Here is a 22650-nt window from a genome sequence, read left to right as displayed (position 1 = left end):
AAATTGCGCAACTTTCAACAACCAAACGTGAATTTCCATGTTGCAAGAAAAGGTCAACAATCCATTCGACAATGAAAATTTGGGTGTTTGTTGAATGTTGCGCAATTTTACCGGGACCAGGACGAATTACTGATTGGAAGAGCATAAAGTTTAAAACCACCAAGAGCCAATTTCTACACAGAGGTGTGTCGAAACGTTTCAAGGAGGGATTTTTACCTCTTTCATAATACACATTGAGTTGATTTCTGAAGAATTTACAGAAATTTCTATTTTCATCAGCCATTTAGAAATAAAAATACTTGCGGTACAGATTATAAACTGGTTTTGCATTACTAATGAATATTAACGTAATGCATGTATATATACCAACTGGATTCATGGATTAAGTGATACATCAAACAAACATTATGTCCAAGCACATTGTGTAAATTTAACCATGCAAGAAACGTTCAAATATATTTGTTATTTTGTTGTTGTGAACAAAGTTAAATGATGTTATGTTTTTTGGTATAAAATTTCTGCGATAAAAAAGGTGATAGGTTTCCTAAGTGTTAAAGGTCTCTGATAACAAGTCTGTTTGTCATTTTTGCAACCAGATTTAATTAAAACTTGCCATAAATGACTAGACATCCGAAATGTATAAAACTAGAAATGTGTGTTAAAATAATTATTTTTGCTGATGTGCGCTGTTGATTTTAAGCTTATTCTTTCCCGACTGATCGGAGATATTTGCTAACATTACACCAGAAATAATTTAAATCAATATTTTATCAGATTCAATTCTACAACCAAAATCGCTAAAATTTATTTTCTTAAAAAATCTTTATTGATTGTTCTTAGAGGATTCTTTTCAACAATGCACTGATTAAAATTAAAGAGGAATGATACTGGAAAAGCCTGGAAAATGCTTGTTGCCAATGCATAAACTCATCTCTTAGGATTCAGTTAAAGCCTAAATTGACCTAAGGAGCGCTGTAATTTTTTCAGAAAATTGGCTGGAAAGTTAGCGTGCTTTTCAAATGGCAATGGCTGTCTCCTTACTTGAAATCCGATTTAATTTCAAAACCAAGAGTTTCCCCAATAAGTGGCATACACCGTTGAACAGATCTCGAAGAGAGGAATCGGAATATGCCAAGAAAATATGTTCAAGCACAGTAAATTTTGGAGAAAATTGGCAAAATTTGAATTTTTACTGTAGGAAGGTCCTTTTTTACTATATTGCAAATTGTTGAACAAATTGTTTATCGGTCAATTGTTTAAGGCATCCAATAATTTAAATAAATTTCAATTGTTGCCCAGTATCATTCCACTTTAACTGCGAAACATAGGAAGAGGTTTTGACCTAATGTCTCGACCTAACAGGTAGAACAAAATTGGGAATACAATTTTAAAAAATGAATCAAATCATGATATTATTTTGTATAGTGTATGAATTTATTATAATTTTCCTCCAATTGATTCTTTTCTTTAAAATTTACACTATAAATTGGATTGATATCATTTTTTTCATTGACTGGCAATGAGCCAGTAAAAACAAACGACAAAAGCTTCTGTCGGGTTGCAATATGCATCAGAAGTTGGATTTAGTATATGCGCATGTGACAGACGTCGCGCTAGTTAAGTAGGCCTGAAATCTACCCACCCGCTCTCTGGTCACGCAGCGGCAGCAGTATTCAAATGAGATTGCAACGCTGAAACAGCAACATTTTCGCAACGTGCGAAGGGATGCAGAAAGAAGCCGCGCTCAGCTGGCTCTCTTTGACAAAATAAGAGCAAGCCTTTCGCAACAGTGGAAAATTACTGCTCTGACCTTTTTCACCTGACGATAGTGAACCTTATTTAATTTTTTGTCCTGCCAATTCGACTATACTTTATTTACTTGTGCAATAAGAAGTAATCATTAAATTAATTATATATTTGTTTCTATTAACTATAAAAGCTGTATGAATATGAAATCTCCCTTTTAAGATGCAGGGAACAGCTTTTTTTTGTTTTATTCACATTTTGATTTTGCAAAAAATGTGTTTATTTAATTTTAATAAGTGTTTATTTTGCTTTGGCTGGAGGTATAGACAGAATTCAAGGCCGAGAATAGCGTTTTATGATAGCATCATTAAAATTAAAAATGTTTCATAAACATTGTAGGATTTCTTGTAGATTTAATTTTAAATATCCTGCAATTAAAATTAATTGCATTTGTTGCTCAAGAAATTTAATAATTATGGGCATAAACAAAAAATCCGTGCACTATTTCTTATTTTTCATATGACCCCTGAAGAGGTACTAGAGTAATTAACTTTTAATTATTGTTGCTACCTGATATAGGGTGCGACAAATCACCAATTGACCATGGACCGTGGTGTATAACAATAAATGGCTTGAGGAGATAAAAATGTGGTTTCATGAGCTCCGCCATATTTTTTAATTTCCGCTGCGTAAAACGAACAATTTCCCTATTCTAATCTGAAAGAACGAAGTGAAGTGCAGCAGTGAAATTAACATTGAAGTCGTTAAAGATAATTGTTTTGGTTTTCTATTTGAAATTTCAGTTGTAAACATAAAAACTTACCGGCTGACAATGTTATTTAATCTCTTTTCCACCATTTTACAGGAGTTGGGTCTTCATTCAAGCAGAGAAGCAGTGAGTACAGTTTTCCTTTATTAAATAATGTCGTATGTAATTAACTCAACAACTAAGACTTGAAACAACACTTGAAACTGTAGTATTGTGTCGATATGGGGATATTATGTCTGATGAAGGAATGCGCCGAGAACCGAGTGCCGACTTATCAGATAATTATGGGCTTATCGGCGAGCGTTTCCGACGTATGTGTGTTGAGCTTTAATGAAACAAACGCAAAGCAAGATCAGCCAGCCTTATCTCCAATTTCCCTTTTGAGTTTGCAACACGGAATCGCACCGCTGACTGTGAGCTATATAGCTGCACTCGACGTATAAAACCAATCAGCCGGTCACGGCACCGGAATTAAGCAAATCACCAAAGTTAAATTAGATGTATCCCACTTCGGCGAACTAATTTCGCCCGCTCAACCTTTGTTTGTGCCCGTTTGCCCCCGCTAGCGTGCAAAGGAGACGCTTTGTGAATTGAAAAGAGTCCGTCCGAGTTGGTAATTACTACGCAATTTCAGCCGCAATTCCCTGCGCCGCAGTCTCTGCTTGTATATTATGCGATCCGAGGGGAAATTTTCGTGGAAAATTGCCGTTTTGGGCAATCACGTCGTACGAGGGAAAAAATGTATTCAGAGGCTCGCGAAATAGATTGCTTTCGTTTCTTTTATTGCGTCCGAAACATCATGTTGTTGCTTTTTAAGAGCGTGGCGTGCTTGGGAAAATAAAATTGCTTGATGTTTGGGAAACAACATTCTTTTTATATTAATTTCATATAACTAAAAAGGTGACTAATTGTAAGCGATAGAATTGGAAAAAATGTTCTCATTTCAAAAGAATATAATTTATAAATCTGGCTGTCTCAGTCTAATCAAGTCTGTTTGTACATAATTATTTGAAATTGTTACGAAATTATATTTGAGCAGAAATTTGCCTCGAGATGATTTAACAAATTTTTCACAAACAAAATATTTTTATTGCGAGAGGTTTTTCTCTCTTAAATGCGACGTGAATCGACCAACGTCTAAATGAAAACAAGTGTGTTTTTGACTGAAGTGTTTTCAAATGAAGTAAATATTTATCAGCAAATTATTTTGTTAATTAAACTGGAAGGCAATGAAAAAAAATATCGATACTGTCTTTTTAAATTAAATTCATTGAAGGCAGCAACCGCAGCAGGAATTTTGTGGCACGTGCTCACCGAGCCGATACAAAATAAAACGGGACGCATTGCCGCATAGCAATGAAAAGCACACAATCACGCCGGCATAATCAATTCCACCCATAAGTGGCGCGCATCATCGCGAGAGTAAAGACAAGGTCACGGGGCTGGGCTCTGCCCTCTAGACCCCTGAGGTGTTCGCACCAAATCCGCCCCGATGCCAGGTGCCGATTAGTAGAAAAAGACTAGCTGGCGTTCCAGACCAGTGAATTTTCTACGGCGGATATTGTGTTTCCAAGACCCTTAAACAGTTTCCCCAAAAAATGTTTTCTGCGTTTACAACGGATGAGATTAAAATTTCCTTTTTCCTTGTTAAGATATTTTTAATTTAATTATAAGTCGGAACAGTATTTTTTGTTGTTATATATTTCAGCTTTTTTATCAAGATTTTCAACAACCATTTTAAAATTCTTCAGGAGATTGGTCAATCTTAAATATACCTCTAGGCTGCTGAGTAAATAAACATCCGTGAAAATCTGCGCTCCTAAGTTTGTCTTCTTTTGAATGACGACCGCTGTTTGTTTACTGCGAAAGTCGTGATTTATTTCGATAAAACAACAAAGCCTTTCACAAAAAACGCACTGATAGATAGATCTAGACTCTATGGACGATAGGAATCTAAATTAACCACAAAAACATGGGTCAAGGGGTGTAAATTTTCGAGGATATTGCCAAACAATGGAATTAGAATTCTTGCTTTTTCAATTTTGATTCTTGCCGTTGGAAAAGTCATTCTTCTAAAATCAGGAATATTAACGTTTTTATCTTACGCATTTTCTTAAAATTTGGAAAAAGCTTAAACTTCCCAAGATTGTTGTTTAAATTTTTAAGAAAATTGGCTCTAAAGTTTGCATTGGTGTCCCTTTCGAAAATAATGATTTATCTTTCCAGTACAGAAATTTACCTCGTAATTCGTTGGATGGATATTGACAAAATCATTGACAAACCTTTATTATTTTTCTATAAAGTCAGAAATTAATTTAAACTCACTTCTTCACCTCTGATTTGATTTTAGATGGAAAAATCAGTAGACCGCCTGCCACGTTGTCCTCTAGTGATTTATTGTTTCAATAGCTTGTTAAAAAATTGACTGGTGTAAGACAAAACAAGAAAACTCAATTCAGAGGATTAAATTTATTTTGTCATCTCGATTTGGGTGGCTCAGGTGTCAAACACATGATGTGTGCCGCACGGCCGCGGTTCGAGACCCATTATGAAAAGTCGAGGTGTGGCCGCTCTCGGGCGTGCAGATTTATTTTGATTTGCGACGATCGCAATCGCGTCAGTCAATATGTATCGCGCGCATCATGTTGTGTGCACGAATAAAACGCGAACCGACAAAACATGCCAAGGCCGCTCGGACGATCGCTCACCCGCGCGCGCTTTCGTTCGCTCGCGGCATGGGATGGGGATGGGGGGCGGCTTTTGCAACCCCCCGCCAAGCCACCCTGTGTTTGCAGCAGGGTTTTAATTAGAGTAATGCGCCAACTGCAGGGAGTGCACAAGCCTCCTCTCTCCACAGAAACGAGAGCAGAGACTTTTGCGGCTTCGCTTCCCTTTCGTACGCCCCCCGACGGTGAGTTTAAATTTCATTTCAACCCTTGTTTTCGTTCTCGCACTGTACAGGATAGATTTGATTGACAGAAAAGAAAGCCGTAGGAAAATTTTTGTAGTTAAATTTTTAGGTGACGGTATAAACTAGAATTTTTAGTGCGTAGTTGCAGTTCAATAATTAAATTTAGGGTTTGGTATACTCCCAAAACATAGGAAAAAATCCGTGTATTGCATTTTTTTGAAAACTTGTGATGTCTTCTATGAAAAAATGTTGAGGTACATAATATAAATTACTCCATGTGAAATACAAAATGCTCTGCATACATAGTTCTTCAATTATTCAACCAAACAATTTACTGTTTTGCATCTTTTAGTGGCTAAACAATCTTTAACTTGGAGATATTGGTAAAAATTTAACAAAAAACGTTGTACTGCATGTTTTTAAACAGTCGCAGAGTGTCCAGAAGAAGACGACTCTTTCCGGAAAAGACCATTACACTGGTTTGCTTGGTGTAAGACTACACATAAATGGAGATTTTCCAATGGTTTGAGGGGATAAAAATAATGAATTTTCCACTTCAAGTAATTGAAATTTGACTAACTCACCCCGCAGAAAGTTAAATTTTCATATAACTGGATTTTTTTAGTTAATTATCATTTTTATTCTGAAGGAAAATAAAAATTTTCTGCTGAAATTTGGAAAAAACCGCAGGGAAAATGACTACAACATGCTAGAAATCTCCGTTCGCTCTAAAACAGGTTGGTCGAATTTCGGAACACTTTAAACAGTGCGGATTTTTGCAACCTTTCGTTCTCAATCGAGTTGTATTTCATAACAGGGACTTTCCCTGTCATAAAGCTTTAATTGTTTGATATATCTCGTCGGTATAGGAATCAAAATCTATTAGAAATAATGGATGAGCGCCGTTTATTTGTGAGAAAACAAGCTAAGTTTTAATCCTAACTGTAAATAATGATCTTGGTTTCATTACTGTACTTTGCAGAGCTTAATTGTCCTAATGAGTTCTCACTAAAAATGAAAATTATTTTCGCTTGATGAATTTTATCCTATTCACCAGCTGCTGTTAAAATAATATCGTATTTTTCTATTTGACAGTGAAAAGAGTCAAACGAATTTTGCCATCGTGAAATTACAGTTGTACACTGCTCCGTGCCTGCTCTAGGTAAAAATCGCACACGTGCAATAAAATAGTTTTGCTAACAACAGCTAGAAGACGTGAGTATTGCCGTGTGTCGGTTCATCTGATGCAGCAAAAACCCTCGCTTTTCTCATTCTCTGGTTCGTTTTCCCTGCTCGGCAGCCTTATTGTTTTTCTCTTCAGCATGCACGTGCGGTGTCGGCGGCGGCTCGGAGAGCTGAAAGTGGAAGCACCGCAAGAATTAAGTCGCACCGCCACTGCCGCGCCGCCGACTTCTTCACAGTGGCTGACCTCACGAGGCGTTCGATTACAATTTTAATTGAAAGTAAAAGTGACATTCGAGTTGACACATACGCACACTCAAGAGCGCGGCTGGATGGCGGACGGAATTAGCGCCGCGCTTTGTTCTGTATTTCTGTGTTCTGAAACTCACCACTGCACGCTTTGGATTGAGTTTCAAAGGCTGAACGTCGGTTTTACTCCCTTGCTTAATTAATATATTGCCTTCTTCGGTTACTGCGCCTGGCATGCATAGTGCACGGTCAGAAGCCGAGTTTATGGCTTTGTTCGTCGCAGCACGCACCCAATCCATTCATTTCAAGACTGATAATATTTTTTTTCTGAAATTCACGCACCTAATCAGACGCTTTCATGAAAATATTTACCAAATTTACTCAAATTTTAGTGCTTGAAACCGCAAGATGATGCAACTGTTTATTTTCAAATTATTTTTTCTCTTAGATTAAATTAATTTAGCTATAAAATTTTATAAGATATGGACGAAAAATTAAAACGTTATGTTTTTAAACGATTTTTCTACTTATATTTCTACTATGGTTTGCTAACCTGATTTTTGTTAAACGTCTGGAATGCCCAGTAAAAGAGTAACTATGAGCTGTCATCTAAACAATCCTACGACAATTAAGTGCAACCTTCTCGATCATTCAATAAATTTATTTGAACTGCAATAGCGACAATGCATAAAAAGCCGCTTTTCCATTTTCAAAATGACTCACAAGCTGATAAACTAGCAAAAAGTGCACGATTTATTACTCCAATCAACATTGAGGAACATTGAAAGGCATTATTACAGTACATTGCGCACACACACTGCACGCAGGCCTGATTTGCATCAAGAGAGTCAATGTCGCGCTCGCTGGAGAAATTAAATCGAGCTGGCAGGTGTCGCTCCGGGAGATGCTTTGAGAAGAGGTGAGTCGAGTTGTTGTTCAACGGTGGTAATTACTCAATGGAGTGTCAGAAAGCGCCGCTCGCTCGCCGTGGGTTTTAATACGTGGAAGTCATTGAAACCGCCACTGTAACGATACGAAACAACAACTAACTAACTACTCCTACACGTGATGTATCTAGAAAAAGAAGAAGAAGAAGGAAAAACGCCGCTGTTATTTCTTGTGTCACGCTAATTCCGCGCAAACTTGGCGTGCATGTTTCCATTTCATCGCACAAGCCTGCATTGAATTATTTTAAACGCGTTCACTCTTTATATCGTGTGCATTTTTCAAGTACTGCATAGCCTGCAACAAGGGCATAAATATCGCCCTGCAAAAATGCAAATATAAATATGTGTTTGTGCAAAAATTTCTTCTTGCTTGTTAAACGAGAAAAGACCCCACCACTATATTTTGATGAGAATTCCTCGAATATTTATTTAAATTGGATCGAATTGTTTTGCATTTCTCAACAGAAGACTAATTTTAACCCTTAAAATGGAGGGGGTGTTATCGCATAGTGTAACAAGTAAAGATTAGCGACATTAATTCAAATTTTGCCAATTTCTTCTAAAATTTACAGCGCGTATCCACATTTTCTGGGCAGATTTTGAATCCTCTCGTCGAGATCTATCTGACGGTGCTTGACCCTTTTTGGGGAGATTATTTAATGTATTGGCAACAAGGATTTCCGGGGTTTTGCAGTATCAATCCTCTTTAAATTGGCCACACTGAATTTTCAAATATGTATTTTTAGAGTTAATATTATTAACGTGTCGCAACAAGAAATATTGTTAGTTTTCTGTAATTGAAGCATGCGCTCATTGCTTTAAATAAAAATTATACAGCGCAGGTCATCATAAAAGTTTTTCAAAGTCTTGGTAATGCAGGTGACGCATTCGCGACGGATTGTGAGCAGAAACTTCCTGAATAATCAACGGAGGTAAAAACGCCCAATTCAAGCAGGCTGACATTTAAAGCACGGCCCGAAAAAGGGAAAAAGCTGAAGCGCGCCATGCACTTGAAGCCGCAGAGTATAATCGGAGAGGCCTTTTCTCTCCGCATATTCTGTCTGCTGGCTGCACCATAAATGCCTCGCTTTGACATTTGAACGGGCTAGTCCACTATATAGCTGCGCGCGAGATGCAATCTTTTCCAAAGGCCCTCGAGTAATTACAAACCTCTCAATTTCAAAACGTCAACGTTCCCAGCGTGCGTGGGCGATTAAGACGGTTTCAGCTTACAGAAATTTTCAATTATCGACCAATCAATCAGCCAGCCAGCCAATTAATTCCGCCTTTCGTGACTGCGATTAATATTTATTCAAACTCTGCTGGAGCTCGTGAAATTTCTTCTTGCGCAAGAAAAGACAATATGATCGTAACAGATTTCACCTTTGGCCCGTCAAAAGTTTCTCGCGCACACACACTCACACACATACACTCCCTCTTGTCTTGAACGTGTTTACCTTTTGAAGTCGGCGGCATGCACGTCAAGAGCCGCGGCTAGCTATCTCGTTTCATAAATCCGCACTGCGTAATTATATGTAATTAAAGCAGTGCGCAGAGGCGAGATGTGTGCGTGTAAAAATAGTTAGACGACCACGGCCCTGGAGCTGCTTCTCAACCCAATTTCGGTTGTTTCCCAACGACGAGACTGTTTGTTTATCGACAACGGCACCACGTGTGCTCTGCTTGCATAGGCTCGGAGTGCACTTTTTGCCGCCGAGGAACAAAGGCTTCGGTTCTGAACGTCTTCTGATAATGGAGGACATCCGCACAGCTTGCACCAAAAATGTATTTTTAAAGCAGAAATTTAGTCAAATTTATTATACGTCGTGATCTATTTGTTGTAAAAAGTATGTAAAAGGTTTTTTCATGTTTAGAATTACGATATTTAACTTTGTTATTTATGGTAAAATGCCTATTTGATGTACTTTAATACAGTTTCTACGTTGTTTTGCCAAATTTACCGGTGCTTGAGCAACCTAACTGAAAATAATAGCACGCTTTTCTTTGTTTTAGTTCATTATGCTAAGTAGTGGTTTTGGCCCAAAAATAAATTGCGATCGAACGACCGAAACAATAATTTTCTTTGCACTCGGCATATATTATTAGGTCTATAGATCTTTCCCATAAAATTAAATCGAATGTTTCCACAATAACAGTTTTTATTAGCAGTCACTCCACTTCTTCCACTTTGCCAAACATAAAACGTGGAACTGTCTAATTAGCCCAATTTATGCAACCGCGATGTTAACGGACCGTCGGCCAGGCGGCAATAAAGAGATTAAATGAGAGAAAAAGGAGACCAGCCGCTGCCTGCGATATCTTAAAAGCCGGCGACTAATGACAAAGAAATAATTGAGTTGATGGCCGCCGACTCTGACGGACCAGTCGTGCACAATGGCCGCGGCTTTCGCATCCTTTGTGCTCTTTTACGAGGCCACTCTCTGCTCGAGCAAATATTATCGTGATTTGCATAATCCTCACGCGCAAAATGTCAGCCGCGAGCCGGCGATGCTGGCCGCCTCTTGCGCAATAACTCATGGAAATCGGCGATTTAATGGGCCTTTAAAACAATCTTTAAGAAACGCGGTCACACTCGCTTTATGACATTATTATCGTCCAGCCCAAGACGCTGGCTGTTCCAGCAATCTGCTTCGAAATTTAAAAACCACTGCGACTTGAAAACTGATAGGCTTGGGAGCTTTGACTCCTCTACTGTGTGTCATTAGCTCAAATAGATGAATTGGACACCAATCTCGCTTTTGTTAGGCTTCGAGCTCGACTTGGGACCGTCTAAAAGCGTCTCACAACCATCCCAAATAAATGATCTCAATCGCCAGAAACCATTTCAATGGGCTATGAAATTGTGTAGAAATAAATAAACTAAAAACTCTTCCAAGCAAGATATCTAGAAATAGAATGCACCATTCTATGTATTTATCAATGTGTTTGAAAATGGTGAAATGACAAAACAAAACAAAACAGCTACTCTTTGAACGGATTTTTTCTTCACAAAACATTGAAAGCGTCCTGTGTGTTTTGTGAAGCAAATAACGCGATTTGTTAAGTGTTGTTTTCGCACTGACTCGTAAAATTGTTGTTCTGTCATCTCGGAGCGCGTATATAGAGGCGAAGGTTCGTTGACGTCGCTCTGTCGTAAATTTCAAAAGTCTCTGCAGCAGCTTTCTCACCTCTCCTTCAGGTCACTCACTCCTCCCCGTTTATGTATTTTTTTTTTGCGAGTAAGCTGGCTAATTTTCCGAACGTTGATTACACTCATCAGCCGGAGCGAAAAGCTAGGCAATGAATGGGCTGCTTGCACGCTCGCGCGAGGAAAGTAAAACTGTAAAATTATTGCCTCTTCGTCGGACGTATAAGGAGCAAAAAAGAAATCTCGGCCGCGGCTTCGAATAATGCAGTGGCGGCCGGCCGAGGACACAATAATTCCTGTTCCTCATGCACGGCCGCGGAATCGGATTCTTTCGGCGTGTTTTGCGCACTTTTGTCTCGCGGAGAAAATTAAAAGGCAGCAAGCAGCTGCTTGTGTGAAAAGAGAGACACATGTAATGCCATATGGGTCAAGCAGTGCCCGAGGCGTAAATAAAGCTAGCTGCCACCGAGCAAATGGATCGCGATAACGAATTCTACACCGGTCGAGAGAAAGATTGGAATATCATGTGAATGCAGCAGCAAATTGCTCGAAATGAGCCTGTTTTTGCCCGCACACATCTGCTCGTGGAATCAGGAGAATGGATTTTCAGCATGCTTCTCGTGTTTTCACTTTTTCACTACGTCGTGGCAAAATTTTTTAACAATCCACTTTACAGAAGTATGCAGTAATTACAGCTAAATGCCAGTGCTACAAAATCACTGGAAGAAGTTTACTGCTCTATTTTATTCCCAAAATTTTGTAATTTAGTTTTATGTAAAGCCACAACTTTGCGGCCTCGAGGGAAATCCATCCTCAGTTTATGTATACAATATATTGGCAACATGGATTTTACGGGGATTTGCAGTGTCAATCCTCTTTTAGAAAGAAAATTCGGGGAAAATAAGGCGTAACTTAAGTGAGTAACACTAAAAAACAATTTATTTTCCCCCCAAAACCTACTAATGTTTTGTTATTCCTTTATGCTAGTTTAGTAATTTTTTTAACTCTCCATACTTACTTGGAACGACAAAATATCAAATTCGGAAAAATAATACTTCCCTATTATTCCTATCAAAAAAAAATTAGAAATTTATCAAGGGCTGATAGCAAACCCCTCGAATTTCAACGAAAAACCGACATTTCCTTGTCTTTTTGTTCAATTTAACGCCTTGAACAGCTTAAATTTCAATTATTGCGGTTGATTGTGAGAGCAAAATGAGGAGAATGAGCGCACGAGTTGCAAAAGCTGATGAATTAAAGACGCGAGAGCAGCATGGATCGCGATTGCGAGTGCAGCGCAGCGTTTTCGTTTTGGAGAGCGGCCAGCTGTTGAACGGCACTGAGGGCGAAAAGCATTGTTCGAGGATGACACGAGAGCAGAGTGACCTGCCACACAGAAATAAATTATGATTCAACACGCCAATTGGCCGCGACTCTGCGCGGTGATGTAACGCCGCCGGCTTCAATTGAATCCGAATTGCCTGCGGGTGGACGCAGCGGCGATTCGTTTGCATCGGCCCACAGGAAGGGCAGTTTTCCGTTTTTGATATAAAACTGCCTTTCCAGCTTTTGCACATAAACAATCGTGAATGGAGTGGAGGAGCTGCTGAACTGTAAAACGTTTCCTTCCAAAAAATTTAATATTTAATTTTTGCTGTTTTCCGTCTGTAAATTGTAGGGTGTCTTTGCTCTGATTTCATATGAAATTCCACTTGTAAAAACGATAAAAACAAAGATTTTGCTGGAATTTTTTTAAAAAAACGGTAAGGGGTCTTTGAACCTAAGAGGTTTATTATTTGATACTTTTAAAATTGTATTTCCAAAGAAACTGATGAAATTGACGACAGGAATTTTCGTGAGTGTGTTGTCATGTTGTCATCCCCGAAAACCGATGAGAAATTGATGTCCACACGTGCATCGATCAAACTTTTCTCCTGGAGCATGTTGTCAACTAATCGGCTGGAGGGACCTGAAATCACGAATATGGAATAAAACTCGTGCTCAGAGAGCAAAAAATAAATGCGATCGCATGAGACACAAATAATGCACCTCTTCGAAGCCAACTCATGTGAATTATGGGGGCTGTACATAGGCTGTCACGCGGAATCTCGACCAGAGACACGGAGTATGTTGTGTCACAAGGCCGGAAAAACGTTGTAAACTGAATCAAACGCGATATTGAAGGCTGTTTACCTCAGAAATCTCGATTTTATTGACAGTTTTGGCTACATACTGTGAGAAAGGTAATTTGCTCGGACAAGTTTCCTCAATGCCTCACATTCGATTTATATCAATTCTATTAAAAAATAAATTCTAAGAGAATAAAATGGAAAAATATTCCCATTTCTCCCTCAGCTTTTACGACATTTGAAAAATTGTAAGGAGATCAATGACGGACATTATAGGAGCAATTAACAAAATAAATTATATGCTTCAAAATACCATCTCTAAAAGGCGGAAAAAATTAAAGCAGAATACCTCATTTTTCCCTCAAATTATAGCAGAAAGTTTGAAAAATGTCAGTTAACCAGCCTAAACTATAATTTTTGAACGATTATAATCGATTAGTCTCGTAAATAAAAATTGCTATTTGACTTTCTGAGTTGATTTTCCTGGCAAAGGAAGTAAACTACAAGTTAACAGACGTAACACGCGCCTCCAGTCAAATCAATCGGTCTTATTATATTTTCATTTTTCGTGCGAATCGGGTGAGAGTTCGCAGAGACGAAGAATGACTGAAAGCTTTTCTATATCGGTGGCAAGGTGTCGGTCGGTCGTTCGGTCGGCATAATTATTTGAGTCACGCGCAACGTCCGTGAACTTGAGCCGCCGCCGCTGCCGCCGCCGCGGCGATATCCCCTTGGTGCACTCCCACATTCGGCCGATTCAGCCTACATGCAACGTTCACATACGTTTCTCTCTCTCTCTCTCTCTCTCTCACTCGGCCTACTGCTATGCGTGAGTGTGTTGTGATGCCTGCCTGCCTGTGAGCCTCCACCCAGCCTATCTCTTTGCTTTTTGTGTGCACTTCCTATTCGAGGGCAATTCGCATTCGTTAGTGTCGCCGCGGACGCGAGAATTGCACCGGCAAACCTACGTACGCACCAAATCCGCTGCTAATTTGGTTAGAACCTTTGGATTTATGGCCGCCAACATGTTCCCTTCCTCTTTTCAATGCAATCAACACAGGTTTCATTCATTTGCTCTCACTACGAAAATTCCTCTGACGTTTTCTTTTTATGAAAAATATTTATTTGCTTCAAATCCCTGGAAATTCTTTTTATTCAGTGCATTAACTAATTCCTAAGAATACAGTTAAAGCTGAAAGTGATCATGGAAGATCTGTAAATTTTTAAGAAAATTCGCTGCATAATTAGCATGTTTCTGTTTCTGCAAAGAATATAATATGGTCAAGCGGTGTACAAATTTGGGAAAAATTGGCAAAATTTTAATTTAAATGTAGCAATATAAAGTCCACCTTTGACTGCTGCACTTTGTATAAGTTATGTATTTTCCGTGTTCCGTTTTCAAGTAACAATAAAACGAACATGCTTCAATAAAAATGTATTTATACCTGCCTTTAAATTTACCTAAGTAAAAACGTTAACAATAAATATGAAACGAAAAGCAATCAAGACGTCAACAGTCTCGAGAGAGAGTAAGATACAATATTCATTTAAAATTTAATATCGAGTTGAATTGAGCTCTTCATCCAAGCAAAAGAGCTTTTCGTTGTTTTTACTAATAAAATGCTCGTTAAGAAAAAAAACATTTCCCATGACAACATACGTACGTGATGCCCTGAGATGGCTGTCGAAAATCGTGTTCTTTTGTTTTGGGAGAGATCTTATTAATTATGCAACCGTACACCGACGTTTGTTTTGCCGATGGGAGTTTCATTTTTCTCGCGCTCTCTCGCCGGTGTCAAGTAGCATACGGAGCTAGGGAACATTTACACGCGCATATATATATAGAACATAGACAAGCGTGTGCATATATTGCCTGGGAAAATGAGCTTGTAACTCTTGACCTATAAAATTATGACACGGCTGCCGGTTGACAGCCGCACTTGATTATGTTATTCATCATCTTGGGAAACACTTCAATCAGTGGATGTTTTAGTTCTGCTCTTGTTGGCTGTTGTTGATGCACATATATTTATTTTACAATTACGGTGATCGTTAAAAACAATATATGTAAATTATGAAAACATGCGGGGTTTATTTATCTCTCCATCCTTTGACAATTCCAGATTAGAGGGATTAAATTAAGCTTTGGGTTGAACAATTGTTCTGTTTATATTTATTGTTTCATTATTTGTTGATGATGATTTTTCAGAACTGACAAAATTAAATTTTTTAAAAAACAATTATTATAAAATCACCAGAGTAAAATTTTCCCGCTACAAATTACAACGTGAGGGTTATCTCGAGTTTTAATTCTAAAAAAATTCGTTTTCCAATTTTTACGCCCTATACTTAATGATAAAATTAACTAAATTAATATTAATTGTTTTTGAACTGCTCTTAAAAAGTTTACGAATTTTATTTTGCATGGCAAACTTGTCAGAGTATTAACGAAATTGCTCTCGGCAAAAGTTTCGCAATATTTCATTTCCAACATGTGCGAAGGGGCAGGCCGGATCGATGCATGGCCGCGTCCAGCATGAAGTGTGCCTTTTTGTTTATAAATAAGTGCTTTTAAGCAGTAAATTCACAGTCTCTGCATGATTCTGACGTTTCCCAATATTTATACACGGAAACTTTTTACACAGGGCGCGCGAGAACACACGTGTATAGATGTTTCGTCTGTTCTCTGTTCGTAAAACTCGGGCCAAATGCAAATTGGCGATTTTTCTTCCGGGCTGGTTAATATGCACAAAACGAGCGGCTCCAGTGGCCATAAAGGTATTTCTGGAAATTTTGTTTTTATTTACGAGCGTCGGCGGTTTATTCGGAGGCAAGCAAGAAGTGCCCGCGCGCACGCACATGTTTTGGACAAAACGAGCCATTATTATATATTTATACTTTATAATAAAATGCGCGGCCCGGGCCGCATTATTTCATCCCAAAAACGGAGAAGAGAGCGTGAGACTGCTCTCTGTCTGCATCGACCCAAATGTGTGCCTCGCGAAATTGAATTTCCCAGAAAGACGCATGCACCCCGCATTTTATGCTGCAAACTCGGCCGAATGTCACTGGCATTTTTATTGCTTCCATTTCGGGCGAGTTTGGGAAGTAAAGGCCTGTTTTTATGGATCTGAGAAGTTTAATTTTTAAATGCATTTCCCACGGAAACTGTTCCAAACGGTGCGTGTTTTGGGAATTTTATAGTTTGGAATGGATCTAAAAATGACAAAAAGTCAGTTTTTTTAGCTATAAATAAAATGACACGTCTATATAAATTTTTTTATATAAAGCAGGGACCCATGGATAGAAGATGTTTTTGTAATACTTGTCAGAGAGTAAAGATGGTGGTTGCTATAGGGTATTCCAGCTGATCTTGCTAACGTTTTTTAATAAGAGTTTCAGACGAACACTGTTTTCAACATTATACGCAATATCTTTTTATTAAAAGCTAACTCATACTGCGGTCATATTTGCGCAGAACTTGTCTAGACAATATTTCCTCAAAAAATATAACAAGCAGCACATTTAACTTGCGGAAATGCGGACCTTTTTCCTCTCTTTGATAAATAGCGAAAATTATCTGATTAAACTAGCATAGGAGAGGGCGTCTTCGATCAGCTGCTCATCGTTATAATGAGTTTGAGGGGGTGAGAAGGATATATAGAACGCGCGCGGACGGCTGGCGAGGGATGATAAAATGTGCTGCAATATATATAAAATGGTGTTGGCGCGGCGCCTCGACTTATCACGCCATCGACACCGCACCCGCCGCGCACCTACGAATTCCCCTCTGGACACCCCCTGGCCCCATTCTGCGCCTGAACTCATCCCGCCGGCCTTTTCAATCAAAGCTCAACGGCAGCGGGAAGCTGGAAATACGATATAGCCAATCACAACACTCGCGCGGGCACGGCATTCCTGTTTGTTTGCAATATGATAATGTACACACCCTCTTGGCTGAGGTGATTAAACCGCTCCGCTTCGTGATGTATCGGCGATTATGGCGTGCCAAAGACCAGTTTGTGGTACACCCCGTTCTTAAAATTCAAACACTTGATTTTTTGCAGCTTTACAATTGCTCAATTTGCTATTCAGTTCAAAATTCAAATTGTTTACATGGAATGGGATTACATTATAAATTTCGCAAATTTTAAACAGTTGAAATTGTTTCCATATAATTATAGTAATATTTCAAATAAAATTATCTACGATACATTGCACGCAAGCTACTATTGTTAACATCATCTGCTTCATTGCCTATAGTGTCACGAAGATAAATACTTTTGTTTGACTTTAAATGTTTATAAAATATTTTTACTCATTTTGAAGAAATAAAAACTAATTGAAAAACTAAAAAGAGATAGTAAATAAAATATTAACAATATTATTTAACCACAAAAAAGTTAAATTAAATTAAAAACTTTAGAAAAACATACACAATTATTATTTAAAAAAATTGTTGAGCTTTAAATTATTTTTTTTGCAATTTGCAAAATAATTATTAATATATTTTAAAATAAATAAAAATGCCCCTCATAGAACAACCTAGATCACCTTTGGAACCAAATTTGTACTTTCCATAACAACCAGGAATTTCTATCAACAAAATTAAATCGAAATTTTCAAGCTCTGCACTTGCTAAACAATATGATTCCTGAAGCCCTTCACAATTCCACAAGACACAATTAATAGATCTAGTTTTATTAGTATACTCACTCTTGGAGGGCTCAGTTCTGAAAACGGTTAGAAGCCAACGTACAATGACTTAAAAGTTAGATTTAATCTACCAGAGACTGATGTGTATATAAAGTTCTGTGAAGAAAAGAAAACAAATAACTGTTAATTTGCTCTGAATTTTTTGAGACTGAAACTATATGATTAATGACAACTGGCGTGGCCCTGATTTTCCTGATAAACATATTTTTGCAAGATTTGCTTGTCATGGCTATCATTATATTTTCTTTAATAATGTAACGTTTCATTATGAGCCTAATTATGATTGTAGATGTAAGTTCTGTGGCGAGACTTGTGAAAAATATCATATCCAAAAGTGTACAACAAGAAAACTTACTTTGAGAGAAGCAGCGAAAATTTGTAAAAATTGATTAACCTTTTGATGTAGAGTGTTGCACGCATATTTTGCGTTTAATAAACCATTAATAATATATTTTAAAATTAAAACTTATATTTAACAGGTACAGACATATTTATGATTGAATCAAGAACTATAAATCATACTCATATACTTAGCCGCTTCAATGCACAACAAAAAATTCATCGGATATTTTAAATAGTCAATAACTATTGATAAATCAAGTCATACACTTGAAACAAGAACAGGAAGCAATCAAGTTGCAAAACCCCGGGAAAATGTGCAAGATCGTCTTGTATCACACATGCAAATCGCGCATTCAATGTTTATATTTGGTGCCTCACGCGCGGATATGCCGAAGAATGTGGGTCTTTGAACTTGTGCGAGCGGGCGAAACAAACGGGCTGCCGACGAGCGCGTGTGCGGCGGAAATGTCTTATTCACGCACAAAGGTAAACAGGCGATATTGGCCAGGTCGTAAAATCCAAACGCCCATTGACCCATTTGCGCGCAATAATTATTGCCGCTGCGTCGACCCGGCCCTCCGAGATGCCATTAGAGGCGAATAAACGCTCGCGTAATTGAGTAATCGCTCATGTTCCATCTTAATTACCTCGAACAATACTCGCAGCGCCGATAAATTAAAGTGCAGCAGCAGCTGCTGGGCGATTGCCTTCGAGAGCGAGTCGCTTCAATTATAGGCCATTATTGTTGGTACTCACAAGACCAATTCATCTCGATATCCGAACGAATGAACGAACGAACGAACACACCGGCAGAGGAACGGCCCTCGATTTGCCATCATCAATAACCTTACTCTTGTCTGTTCGACCGACGCGATTGACAGTCAAGGGCCGTGTGATACGATTCCCACTATTTATTTATAGAAGGTAAAACATTAATTTAAATTTATTAAGGGATTAAAAATGCAAATTAAGGTGTCTTGTGGTTTATTTTAAAAATTCAAAAAAAATCTTTTTATGTTTCGTGTCTTGCAAGTTTAAACGTTTTTGTAGCATAGGTAATTTTTATGTGAAATTATTGAATGATATCATTTAAAAAATGAGCTTTAATTTTTATTATATCATTTGATTTACTGTTTCAATTTTTTTTAAATCTCCCGTATGCGCGTAGTTGCCAACTGGAGTGACTTCTTGCTTTTATAAAAATTATTTAACCCTTTTTAGTAACATATGTTATTTTTTTATCTAAATACTTCCTCGCCATCAAGTTAATTAAAATGCAAAAGTTTCTAAAAAAAATTACAACAGTTTTTGGAAAGGAATTACCTCATTAGTTGAAAGATTTTGCACTGCCCTGCTCTCGAGAGTAAGCATCGCACAAAATACGCATCAAAATGTTTGTACACGGCGTCCAAACATCACGGGCCGCCTCTCTTCTCGCTTTGTTTGTGGCAGCTTATCTCACTTAAGTGAACGCGCTTTTAACAAGTAACGTAATTTGATGTACAGCAAGAATACATATTCGCCAAGAGCCACTTTTCAAACGTGCGCATACCAGACTTTTTATGCAAAACATAGCACTCGGAGCAGAGACGCGGCAGATGCTTGCAAAATAAACGATCGCAGCTTGTGTAAGAAGCGAAAGAAGTAATTTATTTTTTCCCACCGCTGCATGTGACGGGAATTTTCATTGTCCTTTATTATTTAGCTTTAATTAGTTGGTTGTTTCTTTAGTTGGATTCTTTCACGTAAATAGACCAAGATGATTTCCTTGGAGTTTCTTTGTTACTTTTCTATTGAATTTTTTTACATGTAATTTCAGCATTTTATTTGTTAAAGACGATTGATTACGCAAAAACCTGGAAAACAATTCTTATTTAACTCTCTAATTTAAATCCTATTTTATTCCAGTCTCCCTAAAAATTGTCATTCTCCGTTGGTCTGAGAAATAAATGACCAATAGCGCTAGAATTCGGACAAAATTTTATTTTAATTGTAGCAAGTTTTTAATTATTGCACATTGTTGAACAAATAATTATAATGAACAATTTAAAGTGGAATGATACAGGGTAACAATTGAAAATTATTTGAATTGTTGGATGCCTTAAACAATTGTTCAACAATTTGTAATAACAAAAAGGACTTTACTACAAAAAAATTCAAATTTTGCCAATTTTCTCCAAAATTTACATGCTTGAACATATTTTCTTGGTATATTCCGGCTCCTCTCGTCGAGATCTGTCCAACGGTGTATGCCACCTATTGGGGAAACTCTTGGGTTTGAAATTAAATCGGATTTCAAATAAGGAGACAGCCATTACCATTTGAAAAGCACGGTAACTTTCCAGCCAATTTTCTCGAAAAATTACAATGCTTCTTAGGTCAATTTAGGCTTTAACTGAATCCTAAGGGGCGAGGTTATGCACTGGCAACAAGCATTTTCCAGGCTTTTGCAGCATCATTCTTCTTTAATAATTTAATCCTCTGCTCATTGATTCTCTATATCAATTCACTTATTTTCCTGATTCTGTTTATTTAATTTTTAATCAAGTTTATTTTTGCTGTAATTGTTCCATTGAAACAAAACAATTTGTTTCCAAAATAACTTTGTATCTCTTTCCAAAGTATTCTTGATGCACGTGTTGAATTGCGTTTAGTTTCGAGAAATGTCTTGCAGGCAGCTCAATCCTTGCGTTCTCTCATCAAACAAACTCTGTTCTAAAATTAGCCGCAAGAACGCGCGGTTTGCCCGCGATCTTCGTGTACTGTATACACTTTAAAAACCGAAAAGAAAAGGCATCAACTAATTGCCATTGCGGCGTGTCTAAAGAGAACACGTCGCAAAAGCGTGGCGCAGATGGAGAGTTGCGAAAAGGAAAATAAGTTGAAGTGTATTAAGTGCGGAATGCATGTCTTTATAGGGCCTCTCTGGTCTCACCCTTGGAGCCGTGCCAAGAAAGAGTCAAGTGCCGCAAAGCACACCACGAACCACGACAAGCACCGCACGCCGCACAACCTAAATGAATTGCGTGCTGCACAAAATTCGCCGCTTCCGAGAGAGAGAGACAATCGCGAGTCACGTGTTCCTCGCGCTTGCTGCTGAAAATGTCATCTTTTTCGTATTTAGACACACCGACCGACCGACCAACTCACGTACCAGCTGCGCGTCGAGGAAAACAAACCGAGAGCGGTATGCTCACGGCTTGAGCTGTATAATTGCCGGCAAGGTCATTCGAATTGGCCGCCGCCGGAGTACAGACCAAATTTGTACTCGAGACGCTGGCCATTTGCATCGCATGCTCAGGAATTTCGTGCTATTTGCGTCTAATATATCAAGCGCGATGCAGGTGTGCGGCTTCTTCATTTCTTCCTGGATTTCAAGATCGCAGGAATTCGATAATCACGGTTGCAAAAATGCAATTTTAAGTGTTTTTTTTCAACTTCAACCAAATGCGATGCTCCTGTAGGGAGTTTAAAGGTAGAAAATTTGGGCACAAATACAAAAATCTCCTACAGTAAATAAATACTAAATTCAATTTAATTAAAAAATAACGATATCAACCGCTATTGATAATTTTCCGCCGGAACTCTCGTAAAATCTATCTGTGGAAATAAATTCGATAAATTTAATATTTAATTAATAAAACAAATAAATTATAAGAGTTGAAATCTCTTGTCAGAAAGGATTTAAAAAAAGAACATCATGTTTCATGGTAGTTATTAAATTTTTTAATAAAAAAACATGAAAATATTGAGTAGGAATCAAAATAAAATTTTAATGGCGCAATTTTTAATTATCTATTTAGACCAAGAATGACAAAAATTGCCTTCTCTAATCACCAAGACAAGAATGAGAAAAAACGAGACTGCCTTTCAATAATCTTATCAGTCATTTCTCTCTTTCCAACATCCTTGTTTGTTCCTCTTCTCTGTGGCGCTCCAGTTTGAGAACAAAGGGCGGCCGCTGCCCATCGCTGCCTCTTGCATTACATAATTGGAAAACCAAATCACTTGGTCGGTCGGTCGTCGGTCGTTGGAGAGGCCGAAAAGGCGGAGTGGGCGTCCGGGAAGAGCGAGCCGTCGCACCGAGCATCGCCTTATAGAATCATGCACATGGTGGGCTGCGGGCACAAAGAAAAGAATTCACGTCATAAACGGGCAGCGAGAGAGCGGTGGGCGAGAGCTCGGCGCCTAGATCCTGGCCGCGCGGGGCCGCCCGAGTGAGGCGCCGCGCCGCAGGGAGCCGCCCCCTCGCGGTTCTCGGCCCAACTAGCAGCGGTGAGCACCAGCACACCACGCACCAGCCAGCACGGCACTACTACTTGTTGCGAAAAGGCGCCTACTGCCTTATTTGGCGATGCATCTCTTGCTCGCACTCGCACTCAGCTGCTGCGCTCCTGCCCATCTACTTTTCTGCAACGGGGAGCTGCGATTTATTCGCGTGCTAGCGCAGGAACTTGTTTATGAGATCGCCTCTGAAAGTTGCTTAACAGTAGACTAACAGCTAACATTCC

The 22650-nt window shown here is 38.5% G+C and overlaps 1 protein-coding gene across 8 annotated transcripts in view; it reads left to right on the top strand.

Annotated features, from left to right (window-relative positions):
• Nucleotides 1-22650, top strand: part of LOC135938002 (uncharacterized) — an 85290-nt gene that overhangs the window by 811 nt on the left and 61829 nt on the right. For all 8 annotated transcript variants that reach the window (XM_065481474.1, XM_065481473.1, XM_065481472.1 and 5 more), the window contains exon 2: nt 2612-2641. The gene's annotated coding sequence lies outside the window, so the exon portion shown is untranslated. The remainder of the gene's footprint in view (nt 1-2611; nt 2642-22650) is intronic.

The sequence above is a fragment of the Cloeon dipterum genome, chromosome 2, assembly GCF_949628265.1.
Source record: "Cloeon dipterum chromosome 2, ieCloDipt1.1, whole genome shotgun sequence".
NCBI classification, from domain to species: Eukaryota; Metazoa; Arthropoda; class Insecta; order Ephemeroptera; family Baetidae; genus Cloeon; species Cloeon dipterum.
This window is presented reverse-complemented; position numbering and strand designations above follow the sequence as displayed.